We start from the raw sequence: 23,731 nt of genomic DNA, 5'->3' as shown, positions 1-23,731 counted from the left end.
GCCTTGAATGCCTGATCTTCTTGCCTCTATACCACTCAAGTGCTTAGAGCAATGTACCAAGAGCCCATTTTCTTCTAAGTGTTTTGTTGTTGTTGTTTTTAATTTTTGATACAGGGCTTCTCTGTGTAGCCCTGGCTATCCTAGAAAACTTGCTCTGTAGATCAGGCTGGCCTCAATCTAAGAGATCCACCAGCCTCTGCCCCCAGATTGCTGGGATTATAGGCATGCATTACAACCAACTTGCAAAAAGATTTGTGCTGGTGAGATGGCTCAGTGGGTAAGCTGGTGAGATGGCTCAGTGGGTAAGAGCACCCGACTGCTCTTCCGAAGGTCCGGAGTTCAAATCCCAGCAACCACATGGTGGCTCACAACCATCCGTAACAAGATCTGACTCCCTCTTCTGAAGTGTCTGAAGACAGCTACAGTGTACTTACATATAATAAACAAATAAATCTTTAGCCTGGCAGTGGTGGCACACGCCTTTAATCCCAGCACTCGGGAGGCAGAGGCAGGCGGATTTCTGAGTTCGAGGCCTGCCTGGTCTACAGAGTGAGTTCCAGGACAGCCAAGGCTACACAAAGAAACCAAAAAAAAAAAAAAAAAAATCTTATGGGCTGGTGAGATGGCTCAATGGGTAAGAGCACCCGACTGCTCTTCCGAAGGTCCAGAGTTCAAATCCCAGCAACCACATGGTGGCTTACAACCATCCACAACGAGATCTGGCGCCCTCTTCTGGAGTGTCTGAAGACAGCTACAGTGTACTTATATATAATAAATAAATCTAAAAAAAAAAAAAAAAGATTTGTGGAATATTTTATCTTTTTGGTTGGGGGGGAGGTTGAGACAAGGTTTCTCTGTATGGCCCTGGCTGTCCTGGAACTCACTCTGTAGTCTAGGCTGGCCCCCAACTCAGAGATCCACCTGCCTCTGCCTCCTGAGTGCTGGGATTAAAGGCATGTGCCACCATGCTCAGCTTTCAAAGTTTTTTTTTGTTGTTTTTTTGTTTTGCTTTGTTTTGTTTTTTTAATCGAAGGTTGATTGAGTCTCTGGCTTTGGAAACTGTAGGTACAGAGGGTGACTGGATTCCAGGCTCTCCTCTCTAAGCACTTTGGACATATTTAGCTAACCCTTCCAACAAGTTGATGAGGTAAGCAATAGTTAGTCCAGTGTGTGTGTGTGTGTGTGTGTGTGTGTGAGAGAGAGAGAGAGAGAGAGAGCATGAGTGGGGGTGCAAATGTGCACAGCAGTCAGAGGATGACCCCAAGTTTAGGCTGTCACCTTTTAACTTTGAGGGTTGCGACTGTGTACAGCAGGCCCTTCAGAAAGCTCCCAGGGAAGCATTTGTCTCTACCCTTCATCTTGCTGTAGGAAGGCTGACATTGTAGATATGTGCTAACATGCCTAGCTTTATGTGGGCTCTGGAAATGCCAGCTCTGGTCCTCATACCAGCACACCAAATGCTTTCCCCCACTGAGCCACACCTTCAGCTGCCATCTTATTTATTTGGGCCAGGTCTCTCAGTGGCTTGAAACTCACCTAGTAGGCTAAGCTGGCCAGCAAGTCCTGGGGATTCTTCTGTCTTTATTCCATCCCATCTCACCTCACCTCTGGTTTACTCTGTTTATTAATGGAGCATGCACACATCAGGAGGGGATAGTACAAGCAGAGGTCACTGGGGGACATCTTGGAGGCCAGCTACCACAGACCTGAGGAGAAGCTAGACAGAAAAGGACACACATGGCACCTCAGAAAGCTTCTCAACTTTACTCTAGAGGTGACAGTAGTGTAGTAGTAGTAGTAGCAGCAGTGTAGTAATAGTAACAAAAATAATAACAAAAATCTAAAAAGCATACAGGCCCAAGCAAGTGTTTGTCAGCACTCAACAGGCCCTGCTCTGTATGTGACACAGTTACCAGGCACTTTTGAGAGATCTGGACTCATTTAGAACATGATTCTGTAGAAATTATTTCCATTTCTTGCCGGGCGTGGTGGCACACGCCTTTAATCCCAGCACTCGGGAGGCAGAGGCAGGCGGATTTCTGAGTTCGAGGCCAGCCTGGTCTACAAAGTGAGTTCCAGGACAGCCAGGGCTATACAGAGAAACCCTGTCTCGAAAAAAAAAAAAACCAAAAAAAAAAAAAAAAAAAAAAAGAAATTATTTCCATTTCTTAACTACCATATGGTTGTCGTGCTTTCAGGAATATATATGTATGTATATACATTTATAGTATATATATATATATATTTTTTTTTGAGACAGAGTTTCTCTGTGTAGCCCTGGCTGTCCTGGAACTCACTTTGTAGACCAAGCTGGCCTCGAACTCAGAAATCCACCTGCCTCTGCTTCCTGAGTAATGGGATTAAAGGCATGTGACACTACTGCCCAGCTTCCAGGAATATTTTTAATTGATTGACACCAAAGAAAGAGAAGATGTTCTTGCTGGTCTTAGAAACTTAACAATTTCCTGTTCTCAATGATCTCAACCTACTATTTTTTTTTTACATTTATGATTTATTTTCATTATTGTATGGATGTGCTCATGCTATAGCATTCATGAAGCAGGCAGTCAGGAGTCTTGCTAGTCCTCAGATTTAAAAAGTTACTATTTGTGTGTGTGTGTGTGTGTGTGTGTGTGTGTGTACTGGGGTAGCGGGGCATGAACTACAGTACACCCTTGCAGGCCAGGGGTTGGTTCTTTCCTACTGTGTAGGTTCAGGGGAGTGAAGTTAGGTCTATGAGGTGTGATAGCAACCACCTTTACTCTGGGTTGTAGTCTTCTTCTTTCCTTCCTTTTCTTTCTTTCTATTAGTATTAGTCAGGGTCCTCTAGAGTCACAGAACTTATGGGTAGTCTCTATATAGTAAGGGAATTTGTTGATGCCTTACAGTCTACAGGCCAACTCCCAACAATGGTCAGTAGCTGCTGTGAATGGAAGTGCAAGGATCTAGCATTCCCACAAGGCAAGCAGGTGAAGGAGAGAGTGAATCTTCCTTCTTCCAATGTCCTTATGTAGGTCTCCAGCAGAAGGTGTAGCCCAGATTAAAGGTGTTGCCACCACACCTGGATCTGGGACTTGCTTTGTCCCGGATGACCTTGAACTCAGAGATCTCCCTGTCTTCTGGGATTCATAGCCACTATGCCTCAAGATCTCCATGCCAGAGATCCAGGTCAGAAACTTGTATCTCCCAGCCTCCAGATCAGGATTACAGGTGAGCCTTCCAAGTCTGGATTGTAGTTCATTCCAGATATAGTCAGGAATAGTCATATCTCTCTCTCCTCTCTCTCTCTCTCTCTCTCTCTCTCTCTCATCTCTCCTCTCCTCTCTCTCTCCTCGCTCTATCTCCTCCCTCTCTCTCCTCTCCTCTCTCTACTCTGTATCCTCACCTCCCTCTCTCCCCCTCTCTCTCTCCTCTCTCTCCCCCTCTATCTCCCCTTTCTCTCTCTCCCATCTCTCTCTACCTTCTCTCTCCCCTCTTTCTCTTTCACCTCTCTCTCTTCCCTCTCTCTCCCCTCTCTCTCTCCTCTCCTCTCTTTCCTCTCCCCTCTCATCATTCTCTCCTCTCTCTCTCTCCTCTCTCTCTCTCCTCCCTCTCCTCCATCCCTCTCCTCCCTCTCCTCCCTCTCTCCTGTCTCACCCGCTCCCTCTCCCCTCTCTCTCCCCCCTCTCTCTCCTCTTTCCTCCCTCTCTCTCCTCCCTCTCCTTCTCCTCCCACTCTCTCCTGCCTCTCCTCCCTCACCTCCCTCTCCTTCCTCTCTCTCCTCTCTCTCTCCTCCCTCTCCCCCTTCTCCCCCCTCTCCTCCCCGTCTCTCCTCCCTCTCCTCCCTCTCTCTCCTCCCTCTCCTCCATCCCCTCCCTCTCCTGTCTCTCCTCCCTCTCCTCCCTCTCTCTCCCTCACCTCCCTCTCTCTCTCCTCCCTCTCTCTCCTCCCCCTCCTCTTACTCTCTCCTCTCTCTTTCATCTCCTCCTTCTCCTCCCTCCCTCCCTCCCTCCCTCTCCTCTCTCTCCTCCCTCTCTCCTACCTCTCCTTCCTCTCCTCCCTCTCCTCCCTCTCTCTCCTCTCTTTCTCCCCCCTCTCTTGCCTCTCCTCCCTCTCCTCCCTCTCTCTTCTCCCTCTCCTCCCTCCCTCTCCTCTCTCCTCCCTCTCCTCCCTCTCCTCCCTCTCCTCCCTCCCTCTCCTCCCTCTCCTCCCTCTCTCTCCTCTCCTCCCTCTCTCTCCTCCCTCTCCTCTCTCTCCTCACTCTTCTCTCTCTCTCCTGTCTCCCCTCTTCTCTCTCTCTCCCCCCCTCTCCTCCCTCTCCTCTGTCTCCTCTCTCTTTTTCCTATTTTGAGGCCCGGATTTTCTGTGTATCCCTGGCTGGAATTCACTATGGAGACCAGGTTTTGGCCTTGAACTCATGAATCCTGCCTCTGCCTCCTGAGGGCTGGGATTAAAGGCTTGTTCTACCACCACCTGGCCTTCCTTGGTGCATTTTTTAATAGCTATATTTTTTTTTCTGCTAAGATAGGTGGACCACAAAATCTATCAGTTTAAACACATTCACTTAGGAGCTGGAGAGATGGCTCAGCAGTTAAGAGCACTAGCTGTTCTTCCAGGGCACCTGAGTTGGATTGGTAGCATCCACATGTTGGCTTACAACTCTCTAGTCCCAGGAGACCTCATGCCCTCTTCTGGCTTCTGCACCAGGTACACATGTAGTACACAGTACAGAAACATACATGTAAGTAACATACCTATATACATAAATAAATAAAAATTAAAAATAAAAATGTGTTTTTGTGTATGGGGTGTGTGTGTGTTGGGTGGGAGGGTCCATGTGTCATGTCTTACATGTGGTGATCAAAGAACAACTTCATGGAATTCTTTCTTTTTACCTATGTACCTAGGATCAAACCCAGGTCACCAGGTTTATCTGGCAAGAGCTTTTATGGGTTGAGCTATGTCTCTAACCCCAGCTTTACTTTGCTTGTCTATCTTTTATCTATCTATCCATCCGGGTATCAATCGTCCATCCACTTTAAATGGAGATATCTATATATCTTATATAGCCCAGACTAGCCTCAAACTTGCTGTAAGTTGAGGAGCTGAAGAAGATTATTTCTCAAGTGCTAGGGCTACAAGACCTGGTTCACCTAGCTTCACCAGCTTTTATGGGTTTGTTTTGATTTAAAATGTATGTTTATGTATGAGTGCTTTCTCTGCATATACACCTGTACACCAGAAGAGGGCATCAGATCCCATTAGAGCTGATAGGAAGCCACCACCCGGTTGCTGGGTACTGACCTCAGGACCTCTGGAATGCTCTTAACACTGAGCCATCTCTACAATTCCAATGTCACCAATTTGTTGTTGTTGTTGTTGTTGTTATTGGGTTTTTATTTTTGTGTGGGGAGGGGTTCAGACAAGTTTTTTTCTCTTTAGCTCTGGCTGTCCTGGAACTTTTACTCTGTAAACCAGGCTGGCCTTGAAGCCAGAGGTTTCCCTGCCTCTGCCTCCAGAGTGCTGGGATCAAAGGTGTGTGCCACCACTGTCCAGCTCTAAATGTGTCTTTTTTTTTTTTTTTTTTTTTTTTTTTTGGTTTTTCGAGACAGGGTTTCTCTGTATAGCCCTGGCTGTCCTGGAACTCACTTTGTAGACCAGGCTGGCTTCGAACTCAGAAATCTGCCTACCTCTGCCTCCCGAGTGCTGGTTGGTATTAAAGGCGTGCACCACCACGCTCGGCCTAAATGTGTCATTTTAATGGCACTAAGTTTTGCCTAGGGCTGGCAGCACAGCCCAGTGGCTGATTACTTGCCTAGCATGCATGACGCCTGGATTATTGGATCCCAGCACACACACACACACACACACACACACACACACACATGCACACACATGTTCACTGCCTTTGGAGTTACAGATAAGCACTTGTGAGTAGCCTAATGTAAGTGCTAAGATCTGAACTTGGGTCCTCTGAGAGTATAGTATGAGGTCTTAAGCACCTAAGTTCTAAGCCATCTCTCCAGTCTGGATTTTGTTTGGTTGTTTTTTTTTTGGTTTTGTTTTTACATTTTTATTTATTTATTTATTTATTTTTATTTTAGAGGTTTATGTTTTGTTTTGTTTTGTTTTGTTTTTGGGACAGGGTCTCTGTACATAGCCTAGGCTGTCCTGGAACTTAATATCTAGGTAGCCCAGGTTGCTCATGAATTCAGAAATACACCTGCCTTTCCCCTCTGAATGCATACTGTTTTTTCAGAGGACCTATTGGGGTGGCAGAGGCAGGGGGATCTCTGAGTTTGAGGCCAGCCTGTTCTTCACAGGAGTTCCAGGCAGCTAGGACTACACAGAGAAACCCTGTATTGGGAAAACAAAAACAAATAAACACAAAGTCTTTAGTAAGAGAGAAAACAATGTAACCAGCTGTTCTATGCATTGTATTTCCCACTAATCAGCTGTCATAATCTAAGTTAAATGCATAACTTTAACTTGCACTATGTACATGGTCCCATGTCCCTGGCCGAGGGACGTGGATGCTCTGCTAATGATGAGCCGAAAGTAGCTAACAGATTGAAAGGGACCTTTGACAAAAGAAGTAGTCACCATAAGTATTAGAAGCATCATGTAGATATTGGTTGATTAATATTGTTAGTTTTAAGTGCTGGTGGGGAACCAGTAAAGAGATTTCGTCCCTTGTTAACTGTTTTCTGAGACAGGCCTTCTCTGTATAGCCATGGCTGTCCTGGAACGCAGAGATCCCGCTGCCTCTGCCTCCCCAGTATGTCCTCTGAAAGAACAGAGGACATACTGTATATTCAGAAAGCAAAGTGGGGGTGGATCTCTCAGTTCAAGGTCAGCCAGGGCTATGTAAATATTGGGTTCCAGGACAGCCAGGACTATGTACAGTAAAAAAGAACTCTGTAAAAACATATTCCTCATTCCTTTCCCACACCAGGTTTTCTGTGCTGTTCAATTCATCCAGAAGAATGCCCTTTGTTAGGGACAGACAGACATCATACACACAACAGATGACAGGCCAGATCCCAAAACTATACAAACAACTGAAGACACAGGAAGAGAAGTGGAGAATTCAAATTTGGGCTCACTCTTGGTCAAAATTATTCCAAGAGAAAGATCCTTTCTCATCTCTTAACTTGGCATGGGCAGAGGTCTTCACTGGTGCCACCCCTTGGGCTGACCAGACATTTGTTCATGTCTCCCCAGGACAAGTCACATAACAGCCCCTGACTTACGATGTTTGGAAGTTTGCATTTGGAGAAGGTTCCTGCCATTTCTAGGACATTTTTTTTTTTTTTTTAAAGATCAAGTATCTGCTTTCTTGCAGAGAACTGTGCTGTTGGGTGGACTGCCTGTACTGTCAGCCCCCAGTGATGATCTGGACACTGAGTGATGAGCTCTGGCAGACAATGGGGCACATGTATCATCATAATTTATTACTGGGAAAATTAAGCACGCCCTGCTTTGAGACTTATTAAAATTTTTAAAAGACCAAATTTTCCAGCCTTGCATTCCATCTTTAGTGAGAGGCAGGTCTTATCACCTGCTTCATTCAATGGTTACAAAGGAGGACTGGAGATAAGGCTCAGTGGTAGAGCACTTGCCTATCATGCACCGAGTCCAGGGTTCAATTCCCACTGCTGCCAATAAATAAATAATTGTCGGACTTTCCTGCACAGCTTCTGGAAGCACCGAATGTTCAGCTCTGATTGCTATATGGTCTTCCTGCCATGGCAACAGGAAGCCCTTCTGCCATCTTCCTAAACAAATGACCCCAAATTCAGGAGCAAATCAACCTGACAAATGCCAACAACTTTGATGAGACTTCTGCAGAAATCCTGAGCCAAGGACTACTGCCACCAATACACCTGGGTGGGTGGGCAGCCAAAGACAACTGCTAATATGCCTGTCCTGGCTGCCTCTGCCTCCCAAGTGCTGAGGTTAAAGGCATGCGCAACTATGCCTGGCTTGTTTGTGGTTTTTTCGAATGGGCCTTGTAGTCCAACTTGGCAGGCTGGACTCAAGCTCTCAATCCCCCTGCCTCCACCTGCTTCCTCAGACAGTCTGGGAACTCTTATGAGAACATTGTTGGTTTGTGGCCCAGTAAAGCCTCATTTCAAGCTGGATGTGTGGTGAGCATTTTAATTCCAGAACTCAGAAGGCTAAAAGGCAGGAGGATCGCCGTTAGTTCAAGGCAGGCCTGGGCTGCATTAATTAACCTAAGACCCTGTCTCAAAACAAACAAACAAACAAACAAACAAAAAAAAGAAAAACAAAAAACCAAAAGTTGACTTTAATCCCAGCACTTAGGAGGCAGAGGCAGGAGAATTTCTGAGTTCAAGGTCCGCCTGGTCTACAGAGTGAGTTCCAGGACAGCCAGGGCTACACACAGAAACCCTGTCTGGAAAAAAAACAAAACAAAACAAAACAACAACAACAAAACCAAAATAAAAAAAAAAGTTGAGCCAGGCATGTTGTACAGCCCTTTAAGGAACATTATTATGTTTGTTTTTCCTGGAGCTGAGGGCTGAACCCAGAGCCTTGGTCTTGCTAGGGAAGTACTCTACCACTGAGCTAAATCTCCACTCTATACACTGTTTTTCTTAAAAGCAAATTAAACTGAAACAGGCTGAATATGTAGTTTGAGTAGCAGGTTGACTACGTAGTTTTCTTTTTTTAAAGATTTATATAAGTACACTGTAGTTGTCTTTAGACACACCAGAAGAGAGGGTCAGATCTCATTATGGGTGGTTGTGAGCCACCATGTGGTTGCTGGGATTTGAACTCAGGACCTTCGAAAGAGCAGTCAGTGCTCTTACCTGCTGAGTCATCTCACTGACTACATAGTTTTAAATGGTCTCAAAGCACATTTTTTTTTTTTTTGGTTTTTACGAGACAGGGTTTCTCTGTGTAGCCCTGGCTGTCCTGGAACTCACTCTGTAGACCAGGCTGGCCTCGAACTCAGAGATCCTCCTGCCTCTGCCTCCTGAGTGCTGGGATTAAAGGCATGCGCCACCACGCCCAGCTCAAAGCACATTATTAACTTGGTTCAATGTCTAGCAAAAGTGCAGTTTCTGAGGACCAGAGGGATTTTCAGAATAAGCTGTTGTTTTGGGGTTTCTATTGCTGTGACGAAAACACTATGACCAAAAAACAAGTTTGAGAAGAAAGGGTTCATGTGGCTTACACTTCCAGGTCACAGTCCATCATGAAGGAAGTCAGGACAGGGTCTCAAGCAGGGCAGGAACCTTGGAGGCAGGAGCTGATGCAGAGGTCTTGGAGGGATGCTGCTTACTGGCTTGCTTCCCATGCCTTGTTTAGCTTGCTTTCTTATAGAACCCAGGACCACCATGGGCTGAGCCGTTCCCCCATTATCACTAATTGAGAAAATGCCTCACAGCTGGATCTCATGAAGGCATCTCCTCAAGGGAGGCTCCTTCCTCTCTGATGACTCTAGCTTGTGTCAAGTTGGCACACAAAAAAAACCAGCCAGTATAGCTGTTTCCACAAAAGACTGAAAAAAAAAAAAAGAAAAAGAAAAAGAAAACCCCCACCCAAGTCTAGTTTAGTGGACCAGTGAGTTGATCTGGCTTACTTAGAGGCATATGGGGCAGGGGTTATTTTTGGGAGCAGGGGTGACTCCAAAGCAGCTGTATCACCCAAAACATGAATACTGCATCTTGAAGCTTCCTTGGCGACTGGCAAGCAGCTTAGCTGGCTGGACAGGGTGCTTCCCCAGAAATTATTACTACCTGTATAACCTGTGGGGCCTTGTGGACCCTTTAAGTTTCAGTCCTGCAGGGGGCAGCGTGGTGTGTGTGTGTGTGTGTGTGTGTGTGTGTGTGTGTGTGTGTGTAGGCTATGAGGAAGGTTCAGTAAACTGAGTACGGATCTTGGAATGCCATGGAACTAGGGAAAAGAGTGGATTATAGGTACAGAGATTAACGGACGCTCTCTGCCCATCCTGGTTTGTGCTTCTGTTTGTTTGTTTGAGACAGGATCTCACTTTGTAACACAGGCTGGTCTGCAGCTTACTATGTAAGCTAGCTCAAGCTCACAGCAATCCTCCAGCCTCAGCCTCAGCCTCCCGTGTTGGGATTCCAGGTGTGCATCGCCCTGCTCAGATTATGGTCTCTTTCTGGAGCAAGGCCTCTGCGTCATAGACAGGCTTCACTTTGTGAAAATTCAGCCATGCATGTACGATGTATATTCCATGGCTCTCACATTTACATTAAAGTTAAAAACAACAACAACAACAACAACACAGAGGGCTAAGGCTGTAGCTCAGCGGTGGAAAATCTAGCATGTACAGGGTCCTAAATTCCATTCCCAGCAGCACAGAAAAATCCTCCCCCTTCAAGCCCACAGCAACAAAACAAAGTAGAGCACAATTCACGCAAAGTGACAATATCCATTTTTCAGGCACACAAACGAAGAGTCAGATATAAATTCACCCTCCATAGCCCTGAGCACTGCATCCAGATTTGTTAGCAGGCACTTCCAAGGGCAACTACGGTATTAGGCAGCTTATATTGTGTCCTTTCCTTTCTTTTCAGCTAAACCGTCATGGCGCAAACTGAGCATGCTCAGAGGCATTCCTGTCTATCTCTTTAAATTTTTTCAAACATGCGGTCACAACCTTACACTGAGTATGCCTAAACGTGTATTTCTTAACTGAGCATGCTCAGAAATGGCCTCCGTCATTGAGCATGCTCAGAGGTGTACTCCCCAACTGGGCATGCTCGGAATTGTGCTCCTTGCTCTTGCATATTTATTATAGGACAGCCCCTATATGAATATGTATAGACTCCTTGAACGTGAGCCTCACGCTTCCTTTGTTCGTGGGGACCTCGCTTTTCAATAACTCCCCTCCCTCGACTCTCCTTGCCTGCAGTGAATAATAAACCTTCTCCGTCTTTCAGGCTGAGCTTGTTTGGGCTTTGTTCTTACCACGACGTGATGTGAGTCCATGGCCTCTAGTTACAGGTTCAACCCGTTGAAGATTGAAGATAATTTGGGGGAAAAAAGATTTCATCTCTGCTGAACATGTGGAGACTTATTTTATTCCTCCCTGAACAGCTGTCCACGTCTGCACTCACCATGCCTTCTTTGCATATTTTTAGAAAAAGTATAGGGGAGGATAGTCACAGGTTATTAGCAAATACCATGCTATTCTCCTTTATTTAATTGCCTATTTATTTAAAGACAGGGCTTCATGTGTCCCTGGCTGGCCTTGAACAGCCAAGCCTCCTGTGTCTGGTTCTAAGTGTGGCAGTTCCAGAGATGCGCACTCAGACTCAGTTTCTCATACCATTTCCTATGAAAGGCGCCAGCACCTGTGGACCTTGGATCTTTGTGGACCCGGTGCCTCTGAAACCGAATTCCCTGCCTGGGCCACAGGGGCCACAGTAGCTCATATGGCTTGCCTGTGACATCTAAGGGATAGGACAGGTCACTAAAGGGCTTACCTATCACGGGGGAGGTCCTGGGTTTAATCCCACCGCCTCAGAACAATCACCACCAAATTGGGTTGGGGGTGTAGCTCAGTGGGTAAAGTGCTTGGCACCACGCTAATCCTCAGCCCTCCAAATAAAAGCCTGTGGGGAGAAAGGATCTCGGTGGAAAGGGATTACAGTGAATAAAAGAGAGAGAGAGAGAGAGAGAGAGAGAGAGAGGTGAGGGGGGGGCACACCTCTAATCTCAGCCCTGGAGAGGTGGAGGGTGCAAGCAGGACAATTAGAATTCAATGTTATATTCAAAGTAGTGAGTTCAAGGTCAGCCAGGACTCTGTGAGACTGTCTCAAAATAAAGACAGGACTTTAAGCAGACCATTGCTGCTAATATGTCACATAAGCACAGGAATACTGTTAACTTGAGCTCATCCCTGAACCCAAGCAAAACCAGTTCTACTTGTGATCCCACCGTTCAGAGGGGCCCACTGCAGTCCTGATGGTTTCTTTCTGTTGTCTATTGCTCCAGTTTCAAAGTTTCTAGGCAGGCACTCCCGCTCTGAACTTATCCCCCCAGGTAGAACTGGCACTCATTTTCACTTTCATTTTCATTTGGAGTGTGTGTGTGTCATGTGCACGGGTGCACATTTGTGTGTGTGTCTGTGTGTGTAGGCCAGACATCAGCTGTTGAGTCATTCCTCAGGAGTACCGTTCACCTGAGCTTTTTGAGCTAGGGTTTCTTAATGTTGCCAAGCCCCAGGGATGGATCCATCTACATGGTCCATCCTACACCACCACACCTGGCTTTTTAACAGATTCTGGGGCTCAGAGTCAAGTCTCCATGCTTGCATGATAAGCAGCTTATGAGCCGAGCTATCCCATTAGCCCCTGAACCATTTTTGCCTTTTAAACATTTGATTATGTGTGTGTGTATGTATATATGTACTTGACAGGGAGGTATTGTAGCACATGACTTTAATCTAGCATATGGGAGGCATTGACAGGCTAATCTCTGGGAATTCAAAGTCTATATAGTTTTAGGACAGCCACAACCCAGCCCACCCCATGCTCACAAGAAAGGAGAAGAAGGAAGGAAGAAAGGAAGGAAAGAAGGAGGGGAAGGAGAAGAAGAAATAATTTATTTGGGATTTCTGATTTCAGGGGATTCATGATTCAGGAGTTCGTGGTGGCAGAGTAGGAGTGCCAGTCACATCTTTAAACAAAAGCAGGAGGCAGAGACCACACTAGGGACCATTTGAGTCTTTTGGACCGCACATGGGGGACCAAGCATTCAAACATATGAACCTATGGAGGGTGTTCTCATTCCCACCACCACATCAATTCACCAAATTAATGTATATGACACACAGCAAAAGGCCTGTCCAGGAAAGCCTGTCCAGCACCCTTCACTGACATGTCAGTGCTCATCTCCAACTGCTAGGAGGCTGGGAAACTCTAAGCTGCAGGACTGGTGATGAGGAAGGCAGAGACAAGGGCGATCACGTAGGGATGTCTATTGCTGTTTCAGTGGTAGAGCGCTTGCCTAACATGCTTGAGTCCTGGGTTCTATTCCTAGCACCACACATGCACACAGAGAGAAGTCATTTGGTCTTCCATGATACTTTACTTGGAGTGTGAGGGCTCTTAATGGGAAAAGGTGGGCATTGTGGCCTATGGAAAGGAACTTGCCCTTGTTTTTAGGTTGATGTTCTGGTAATTAAAACCACCCCCCAAAATAAAACCAAACCCCAAATTCACCAATATATATATTTAAAATTTATCTCATTTGAAGCAATGCTGTTCTTTTTTAATTCATGATGTATTTATTAGGATAATTCCCCACTCATCTTGAACCAAGGTGCTTTGAATGCTGTGTCCTGCAGGCGCAGACAGCCTTGCTTTTTCTTCTGTAGGCTGACAGGGCAGTACAGCAGCCAACACACGAGACTGCCTTTTGTTTATGGCTGAAGACTGGGTTGATTTTATGACATCCTGGACACTTCACGGCCATTAATAGGAGTTGCAGTTCTGTATCAGGCCCCACTTCTGTTTCCTGTTCTCTTCTGGAGAGGGATAAAGGAAATACTTTGCAAAAGGCATATCCTCATAGGTCTGAAAGAAAGTAATGTATTCTCTAATAAAATTAGTCTTTAAAAAATCCAAGCAGGGGACTAAAGAGAGCTCAGCCATTAAGAGTATGTACTGCTCTTGCACACGTTCCAGATTCTATTCCCAGCACCAAAACGTCAGCTTGCAGCCGCCTGGAACTCCAGTTCCAGGGGATATGGTGCTCTCTTCTGACCTCTGCCTGCTCCTGCACACACACACACACATACTTACACAGGTACCCACACATATCCATAAAAAAGAAAAGAATAGAGAGATTACTTGCCTAGCATCGCAAAGCTCTGGGCTCAATCCCCAGTACCAAAATCAAAACAAAACAACCGGCCAAGTTGTGCCATGTGGCACATGCCTGTAATGCAGGCACTGGAGGATCCGAGGCAGGAGGATAGCCATGATTTTGAGACCAACCTCAGCTATGTGGTGAGCACTCAGCCAAAGAGTTTTTCAGGAACAACTGGTATGGAGCACAGTCTCTGAGGATGCCTCGTCTGTGGGAGAGAGAGAACATGTGAGATCAGGGACATCTAGAAAGGCCTAAGGGGGCTCAGAATGCTCAGGGTTAAGAGGGAGTTGAGTAGGATGCAAAGAGACCCTGGCTTTGGTCCCTAGTATTTCATAAACTGGGTGAAATAGTACACACTTTTAATCCTAGAACTCAAGAAGTGGAAGCAGGACCATCAGAAGTTCACAAGATGTCCTGCTGTGGGCCAGCCCTGAGGTATATAAAACCCTGTCTAAAGAAACCAAAACAACAAAAAGCCCACAAACAAATGTCAAAAGCCAGGCATGGTGGGGCACAGGTTTAGTCCCAGCACTTGGGACGGGGAGGCAGAGGCAGGAGGATCTACAAAGCAAGTCCAGGACAGCCAGCCAGGCCTATTACACAGAGAAACCCTGTCCCCGTAAACAAACAAACAATAACAACAACAAAACCAACCAACCAAAACAAAACATAACAGAAAAAATAAAACAAAACAAAACATGGAAAAACAACAACAACAGCAAAAACCAGAAAAGCCAAACCAAAGCAAACACCAGAAAGGCCTAGACAAGTGAGACAGACTCTGAGGTCCGATCTCAGCAAGCACACTGCCACTTAGATGTCAGCTTCAGGAAGGACCTATACTTGGGTGAAGACACTCATGACTCCAGATAGCTGAGTGACAAGGCTGGGCCAGCTCACCAGGCCACTGGAGAGGAAAAGGCCTCAACTAACCACTTTGTGTAAGGAGGGTGGATAGAGCACAGAGCTTTGAGGCCTCTGTTAGGAGAAGCAGGGGAGCTGCCTGGGTCCTGCCCAATGATTGTCAAGCATAAAGCTGGCTCTCATTAATCAGTAATGAAGTGCAGAAGGCAGGCATTGTTTATGGATGTTACCCTAGCAACCTGGGAGCAAAGCAGAGGAACAAACATTTCCGATTCCAGTTCCCTCTCAGCCCCCTGCATCATGTTGGCTTTTCCCAGCAGACACACTGACTGTCTAGATGGATCCTTGATAATAGGGTGGAGAGGCCACCGTGCCACCCTCCAGGCCTGTGTTTCAGGGCTCCTGCTTGTGTGAATCTTAGCTGTGGTGCCCTCAGCCACTTCAGCCTCCTTCAGGCTGTAGGGGTGCGGGTGAGGGTTAGGGAGAGTGGAGACTGGGTTGTCCTGCTCTGGTACCAGCTAGCTCCAGGTTCTCTTTGGTCTCATCAGTGTGTACTGCTATCGGCATCTGGGATTCAGCATCCCCAGAACCCTACCCTTCCCTCTGCTCCCCATTCACTCTTAGCTCTCCCCAGGGGACATATGGGAAAGCAAATCCCTCCAGGACATGGAGAGCCCACGGGCTTCTCATGCTAATCCATTGCCTGGTATCCCCTCTGCCTGAGTTTTTCCATCTCTAATCATTTTATGAATACGAGAGTCCATGTTCACCATCAGACATTCTGGGAATGTGGAAATGTGCAATACAGACCATTCTTTGTGATTCCACCATCTGGAAATGACCACAGCTCACTCTGGCTTATATCTGTAAGGATATGTACATATATTCTCAATAAGAACAATTACTGTTTAAAATTTCTCTTTGTGTGTGTGTGTGTGTGTGTGCACGTGTGTTGGAACTGTGGAACTGAACTTGGGGCCTCACACAAGCTAAGCCAGCAATCAGCCACTTAACTCTAGTCACAACCCTAAATGTTGTTTCTTTCTTTTTCTTTTCTTTCTTTCTTTTTTTTTTTTAGCCCTGGCTGTCCTGGAACTCACTTTGTAGACCAGGCTGGCCTCGAACTCAGAAATCTGCCTGCCTCTGCCTCCGAGTGCTGGAATTAAAGGTGTGCGCCACCACTGCCTAGCTAAATGTTGTTTCTTATTGTGGTAAAATACATATAATTTTTTAAACTTTTATTATTAAATGTTTAAACTGTTAAAATGTGAAAATTTTCATTTTAGCCTTTGTGTGTGTGGTACTGGGAATCTATCCCAATTTCTTATTATACATGCTAGGCAAGTGCTCGACCACTGAGCCATACATCTCTGCCCCCCTTCTTTTCTGTCTTACTAAATGGCATAGGTTGGCTTTTAACTTGTTATATAATCCAGACATTCTTTGACTTTCCAATTCTCCTGAGTAGCTGGTATTACCTTACCTGTCTAACTTTTTTTTTTCTTTTGAGTAGAGTAACCCATGCTACTCTCAAACTCATTATATAGCTGGAGGCCAGTCTTGAACTGCTGATTATCCTGCCCCCAGCTCCCAAGTGTTAGCTTTATAGGTGTGGACCACTATACCCAATAACGGGGTGCTGCAGAGGGAACCCAAAACTTTGTATGCTCTACCAACTGAAAAACATTTCCAGTCCTTTACATACTTTATTATTATTATTATTATTATTATTATTATTATTATTATTTAGTTTTTTGAGACAGGGGTTTTGTGTGTGTGTGTGTGTGTGTGTGGGTGTGGGTAGAGCCTTGGCTGTCCTGGAACTCACTCTGTAGATCAGGTTGGCTTCTGCCTCCTGAGTGCTGAGATTAAAGCTGTGCACCATGACACCCCATTGTATCTAGCCTTAAAAAGGAAGGGAGGCCATATTTGCCATGCCATGGATATATATTGAAGACAAATATTGACTTAACTGAGGTTCCTTGAATAGACAGTTTCATAAAGACAGACTGGAGAGCAGCGGTTGGCATGGAGGAGAAAGGAATTGGAAGTGGTGGAGACAGTGTAAGTTTGAGAAGATGAGAAAGGTTTAGAGATGAGTGGTCCTGAAAGGAACCTGAAGAAGATGTTGTCACAGAACCTCAGGTGGCAAAGGAGAAAAATGAAGAAGCCAATGGCAGGGTGATAGAGAAATGGATTTGCTGAAGAAAGCTGTTGCTCTCAAGCTGCATCCTGGCCTCTCACCCCAGCAGTCCTGGCAGGAACGTTCACATTATCAACCTCTAACTCACCCGGAGAGGGAGGCCCAGGGCTTAGTTAGCTCGGGAGGATGTGGAGCATGAGATGTTCATGGAACTCAATGGGCAGCTGGAAGAGCTGGATGCCGACAAAGCGGGGACCTCAAGGGTTTTCCACGGATTGGGTTTCACACCTGCCCTGCAGTGAAGGAAGCTGCAAGACTTCAGTGGTGGCTGGCAGACAAGAGGTGTTCTTGCCAGAGCCTTCATTCTTTGGCTCTTCATGCTGCTTCTGGATGAGCCTAGTAACCACCTGGACCTGAATGCTTGTGTGCGGCTGGAAGAGAAACGTTCAAGTACATTCTGGTCCTTATGTCCCATTCCCAGGCTTTCTGAATGAGCTCTGCATCAATATCATCCACATACACAAGAAACTGAAGTATCATATGGGTATGTTCAGTATGTAATTCCATCTATAATAATCTGGAATCTGGCATTGACCTGACACAGCAGTGGCTCTGGAAGGACCCAACAGTGCAGGGAACTCCACTGTTCTGAAGCTGCTAACTGGAGAGCTACTGCCCGAAGTTGGAATGATCTGGAAGCATTTTCATGTTACAATAGGGCATTAGTTACCATCACCACTTACAGGAGCAGCTGGACCTGAACCTTTCACCATTGGAGGACATGATGAAGTGCTACCCAGAGATCAAGGAGATGGAAGAGATAAGGAAGATCGTTGAGAGACAGCCTCATGGGGAAACAAAGGTGAGCCCAATCCAGAACCTGTGAGATGGGCAGAGTGTGTCTGGCCTGGCTGGCCTGGCAGAACCCTCACATGCTTTTTTTCTGTGTGAGCGTACCAGTAGACATGGAGACTACTGATGCCCTGGCAGATGCTCTCAATGAGTTTGAGAGTGACATGATGCTCGTCAGCCATGACTTCAGACTCATCCAGCAGGTTACGCAGGAGATTTGGGTCTGTGAGAAGCAGACAATCACCAAGTGGCCTGGCGATATGATATCCTGGCCTACAAAGAGTACCTCAAGTCCAAGCTGGTAGATGAGGAGCCCTAGCTTGCCAAGAGGATTTAGAACGTATGAGCCTTCTGCCAGGCTTGGATTAGGAATGCCGACTGAAGATGGCCAGCTGACACCTGGCCAATCACTCAAGACAGGACCCTGGGGCTGTACTCCCGCATTGTTGCAATAATGCCCCCAGCCTCTCCCCTCAGCCTGCCTTCGTTGCATCATATCTCCAGCAGGATAGCACCTGTCCATGCCCCACCCTCCTTCCTTTTGGTTCTGTCTTTCTGTACTCAGCTGGCTGTTCCCTCCAGACCCTTGCTGGTTACCTTGCTCAGAGAGATACAGCCAGGTGTACCAGGGTTAACCCAAAGGACCCAAGCCACGGTCTGGCCCTGGAAGGATTCAAGAGCTTAATTTTATGGGTTTGATGATGTTGGAGGAATACCGCCAGCCTATCACTCCTATTCACTATGGCTTCTGGTTTGGAGCGCTGGGCCAGGGCCTTAGTCCGGGTCAGTATTTTAATATTTATTTAATAGTGTATCTCTGTGTGTCATCTACAAAGTATCCAATAAAGAAAGAGGATATGCCAGGTGTGGAGGTGCATACCCTTAAGCCCAGCATTTGGGAGGCAGAGGCGGGCGGATCTCTATGAATTCAAGGCCAGCCTGATCTACAAAGCAAGTTCCAGGACAGCCAGAGCAGTTACACAAAGAAACCCTGTTTTCGGGGGTTGGGGAAAGATATACGAAGCCATAGTGCCCCCCTACACACACACACACACACACACACAGCATTCTTGAATCTGGGGTATAGCTCAGTGGTAGTGTATGGTTAGTGTGTGAGGCCCTGGGGTTGATTCACTAATTGGTAGCACCACAAAACAAAAGAAAATATGCACAACTATACTATTGTAGAAAATATTTAATCTCAATTGGGGTTTCTACCCCACTTTTGATAATTCAATTCCCAGATAAGAAGCACACACCTTTTATATTTATAGCAAGCCTTAACCAGCACTAGCATTGGGCAGATATCTACCCTTTAAGCTATTAGAATCTCTAACTCTAAAGTATAATTTGCCGGGCTCTGACGGGGCGGGGCTGATCTTTACAACTCACTTAACCCTCCTCTTCTTCCTCTTCCTCCTTCTCCTCTTCCTCCTCCTCCTCCTCTTCCTTGTGGTTCCCCTCTGACCCCAAGCCCCGCCTATCTCAGTTCTGCCCAGCTATAGGCTGTAGGCATCTTTATTCACCAATTAGGGATAACTTGGTGGTGGTGGTGGTGGTGGTGGAGTAAGGTCACATAGTGTCACTTGGGTCAAAGTGCAGATTCTCTAATCCTTGGAGCCAGGGGGCCTGGAGGGGAAGTATTTAGCATTACAATACAGAGCAGCTGGACCAAACCTCAATGCTACTACTGCGCTACATCCTCAGCCCCCAAAACTGTATCCTATGAAAGACCATCAGTTAATTTTGTTAAATCTCTCTAATTTCCAGTTTATTCCTGATGAATTTAACTCCTGGTAGGCAGGAGGGACCAGCAGGCAGATCCCCTCTTTTCCCAAGTCTCAGCGCTAAGAAAATGGCCTCTAGGATCTATTCAGGATCCTGTTGTGCTTCTAGCCCCCAACCTTGGAGCTACCGTGTTTGCATTCCACTAAGCAACTTCTGTTGTCTAAAACTCACTATCCTATCTTCCCCTCCCACTTGCCAATGTTTCCTGGCTCCTGGAACTGGTCTAACTGCCCTTTCTAATGCTGACACTCTTCAATACCTTCCTCACCTTGTGGTGACCAAGAAGCATAACATTATTTTTGTTGCCGCTTCATAACTGCAATTTTGCTACTGTTATGAATTGTAGTGTAAGTATCTGTGTTTTCCGATACTCTTGGACGACTCTTATAAAAGGGCCTCCAAAGGGGTCTTGACCCCAGGTTGAGAACAACTTTGAAAGCCCTGCAGCTTGTTTGTGTCTGCAGCTGTGCTTTACACATTAGCATGCAGCTCACCTCCCTTGCCTTAGTCTCACTTCTGGGCTCAGTGGAGGCACCCTTCCCTTGCAGAGTGCCCTTGCCTCTGGCATTCTTGCTAGCTCTTAAGTTCCACACCGGGCGGTGATTTATGGATGGCCAATTTCTTAGGATCCTGTGAGTCTGGCCAAGTAATTTGGATTCAGTGCTAGGGGGACATTTTAAGCCAGGCGATGACAAAACCAGGCAGTATTTTTTGCAGACTTATATTTCCTGTCGGAGAAAGAACTAAATTAAATGTCCTTTACAAGCCGTGAGACCCCTGGCTTCCTCCCTGTAACTGGTAAACCCTTCCTATCTTATCAGTAAAGGGACAATATGCTTATTTAGGCTGGCATTCCAAAGCATGGCCAGGAAGTCATCCCCGCAGCCCCAGCACCACAAGATGGATGGCAGTCAGCACCGCGGGGAGGAAAGCGGTACTTAGAACACATTGGAAAAGCACATGCGATCGCTGTGAGCAATCTGCAGGCGAATTTGGAAAATTAGATGAAAGGGACAATCTTCTGGGTGTAAAATAACAGCACTAAGAAACAGAATATCAAGGGCCAGCCAGATATCTCAGTGAATAAAGCGCTCACAGTGCAAACGACGACCTGAAACCGACATAAAGGAGAAAGCCGACTGCACAAAGCTGTGTTCTTTGATCTCCACATGCCCTCCCCCACCCACTCCCTCATCACGCAGGAAAAGAGACTCACGAGCTTTTTTTTTTTTTTTTTTTTAAATTAAAAGAAAGAAATGGAGTAACAAGCCAGGCATGGCGGTACATGCCTGTAAATTCGAGCACTCAGACGCAAAGGCAGGCAGGAGGAACACGAGTTTGAGCCTAGCCTGGCCTATATAGTGAGATCTTGTTTTAGCCTTCTCACCATCCTGTCCAGCTTTGTCTCCAGCTAAGGTCTTGCTCGACTTTGCTACCCACCACTTTTCCTGTGCAGCAGCAGCTGCCGCTGCGGCGCGGCAGAACATCCCAGGGTGCCCCTCCTGCCCAATTCATTTTGATGGCGCTATTAGAACCTACATATGCAAACGAGACACAGTAACAAGATCAGAAAGAAAGTGGTTGAACTCCCTTGAAAGCACAAAGCCAAAAATCCTAAGTATATCAGGAAGTTGTGTTCAGGAGCGGGCAACACGCCGAAACTCTTAAGATGGAGTCGAGGAGATGCTGGGACGCAGGGTCTAGTCCTGAGTTCCTGGTGAGATCAGGCTGAGTCTACACGCAGAAACCATGTCCCTGCCTGGCTTTTCCCGCCTCCAACAGTCTGCTGAGAGACCTCCCTCAGTCACTCAGGCAGAACTCAGATCCAGGGCTGTGCAGTGGGGGAGGGATTTGTGCCCCCCTTGGGGGAATGTTGGGGGCAGGGGTGGAGCTGCGCACATGCGCACACGCATGCCCTTTGTTCCTCTCGATCATCAACTCCCAGAACACATAGTGATTATGGGTTTATTTCTCCCCAAGGCGGAGACCAAGTCTCATAAATATTTCTTTCCTCTCTCCAGCCTGAAACGGATGAGGCCAAAAAGATTCTGGCTTGAAGGAACTCCTGGAGAGGATTTGCAACTGCTGGAGCTACTGGGTACAAAGGAAGCCTTTTGGAATCTTGGTTTAAGCTGTGTAGGAAAACGAAAAACATGACCTAGTTAGTTTCCTTGGGGGGTTGTCACATGCCAGCTAAGCCACTAGAATGCAGACTGGGATCTCTCTGATGGATTGCTGCTTGAATGTTAATCTCTGGGCTGTTTTAGGAAAGGGTATGGCCACTCTCAGCCAGTGGGAGAGAGTGCTGCTGGAGCTGATTCCACGGCCATCCGGAGTCATTAAGGTTAGGACTATGGGGACATTGCTCTAGGGCTGCCTGTAGATTAGAGGGCAGAGCCTCATACAGAGAACCAGGAAGACACTAAGTAAAACAGAAGACGAAGCTGGGTGTGGTGGCGCACACTTGTAATCCTAACACCGAGGAAGGAGAGTGTGAGTTCTATGCTAGCCTGCCTTATTAAAAACGCGCCACTAAAAAAGGAGGAAGACAGAAGGCTGCCCACAGAGTGAAGGGTCGGGGCAGGGTGGGCAAGAGTAAGAGTGCTAGTTTTTAAGGATGTAACCGGATCCGGATGCTGTCTATGCCTGACCGGTAAATAATGAAGACTGTTCCCATTCAAGTCCATTCAGTTGGGACGGTGAGACGGTGAGATGGCTCAGCCTGTAAAGGTGCTATTGGCTGCCAAGCTCAACTGCTTCACTTTGATTCTCAGGACTCACATGGTGGAAGGAGAGAACCAACTGACTTCTGTAAATTATCCTGGATGCCTTACTTGCGCTCTCTCTCTCTCTCTCTCTCTCTCTCTCTCTCTCACACACACACACACACACAGACACACACACACCGTCTCATACACACACATTTTCTCTGTCTCTGTCGCTCTTTCTCTCTCTGTCTCTGTTTCTCTCTCATACACACAGTCTCATACACACATATTTTCTCTGTCTCCGTCTCTCTGTCTCTCTGTCTCTCTCTCTCTCACACACAGAAAACCTGTTATTAAAAAAAATAAAATCTACTCAGTGGCCTTAAACTGGATATAATAATTTTGTGTAAACTTGTCTGAGCCATAGAGTACCCAAATATTTGGCCAAACATTATCTTAAGTGTTTCTCTGAAGGCATCTTTTGATACTATTAACATTTAAATTAATAGATTTAAATTAAGCAATTGCTAGGCAGTGGTAGCACACACCTTTAATTCCAGCACTCGGGAGGCAGAGGCAGGTGGATTTCTGAGTTCCAGGCCAGCCTGGTCTACTGAGTGAGTTCCAGGACAGCCAGGGATACACAGAGAAACTCTGTCTTGAAATCCTGCCCCCCCCCAAAGTTAAATTAAGCAAAACGGCTTTCTCAATGTGGGAAGGCCTCATCCTATCAGTTAAGAGCTTCATTCCAGTAAAAAAGCTGACATGCCCTAGACCCTTCAAAGCAATCCCCCCCCCCCCCGTCTTTGAGCTGGGAGGATTATATTTGTCTTATTTTGCTCCTGATTTCAGACTCACACTGAAGCATCAGCTCTCCCTAGGTCTCCAGTTTGCTGTCATTTGGACTGGTATTACACTATTTGCTCTTGTAGGTCTCAGACCTTTGGACTCAGGCTGGAACCAGGACACTAACTCTCCTGTAGCTCAAACCTTTGGACTTGGGTTAGCACTATGTCACTAACTCTCCCACAAAGCACAGTGCAAATCTGGGGACTTGTCAGCCTGCAGTGTTGTATGTATGAGCCAACTAACATGTACATAACTTTTACTGCCTGTGTTTCTCTGAGGAATCTTGGCTTCTACATTGGATAAGTAAACCCCATTCCTCAATAAATATTCCAACAGATAGCGTGCCTTTCAGTTTGGTCAGCAGGAAGGTGTACTGTATTTTGTGGTTCTGGGGATGGAAGCCAGATGCTGCTAGCTACACCCGTAACCCCATGAAACACTAATAGGGCCCTGAAAGTCAGCAACACAGCCCCCTTCCATAATTAGAACAGCCTGTCCAAGAGATTCTTCCTATCTCTCCCCTCCCTAGCTCACGTCCACTTGGATTTGGTATCATCCAACAGGAAGTGGGTGTGGCTTCCTGTCAATTTCTCCACCTTGCACTTCCTGCTCCCCAAGTTCTCGAGGGAGGGGCGGGTGGAGGGTGGGCAGGGCTAGCCAGGCATCTTTT

General features: G+C 46.5%; 1 pseudogene; it reads left to right on the top strand.

Annotated features, from left to right (window-relative positions):
• Positions 1–17,064: 17,064 nt before the first annotated feature.
• LOC110287072 (ATP-binding cassette sub-family F member 2 pseudogene) lies at positions 17,065–18,053 on the top strand (annotated as a pseudogene).
• Positions 18,054–23,731: the final 5,678 nt, after the last annotated feature.

The sequence above is a fragment of the Mus caroli genome, unplaced genomic scaffold (genome assembly GCF_978045245.1).
Source record: "Mus caroli unplaced genomic scaffold, Mus_caroli_1 scaffold_5, whole genome shotgun sequence".
Classification (NCBI taxonomy): Eukaryota; Metazoa; Chordata; class Mammalia; order Rodentia; family Muridae; genus Mus; species Mus caroli.
Note: the sequence above shows the minus strand (reverse complement) of the source record. Positions and strands in the feature narration are given on the sequence as shown.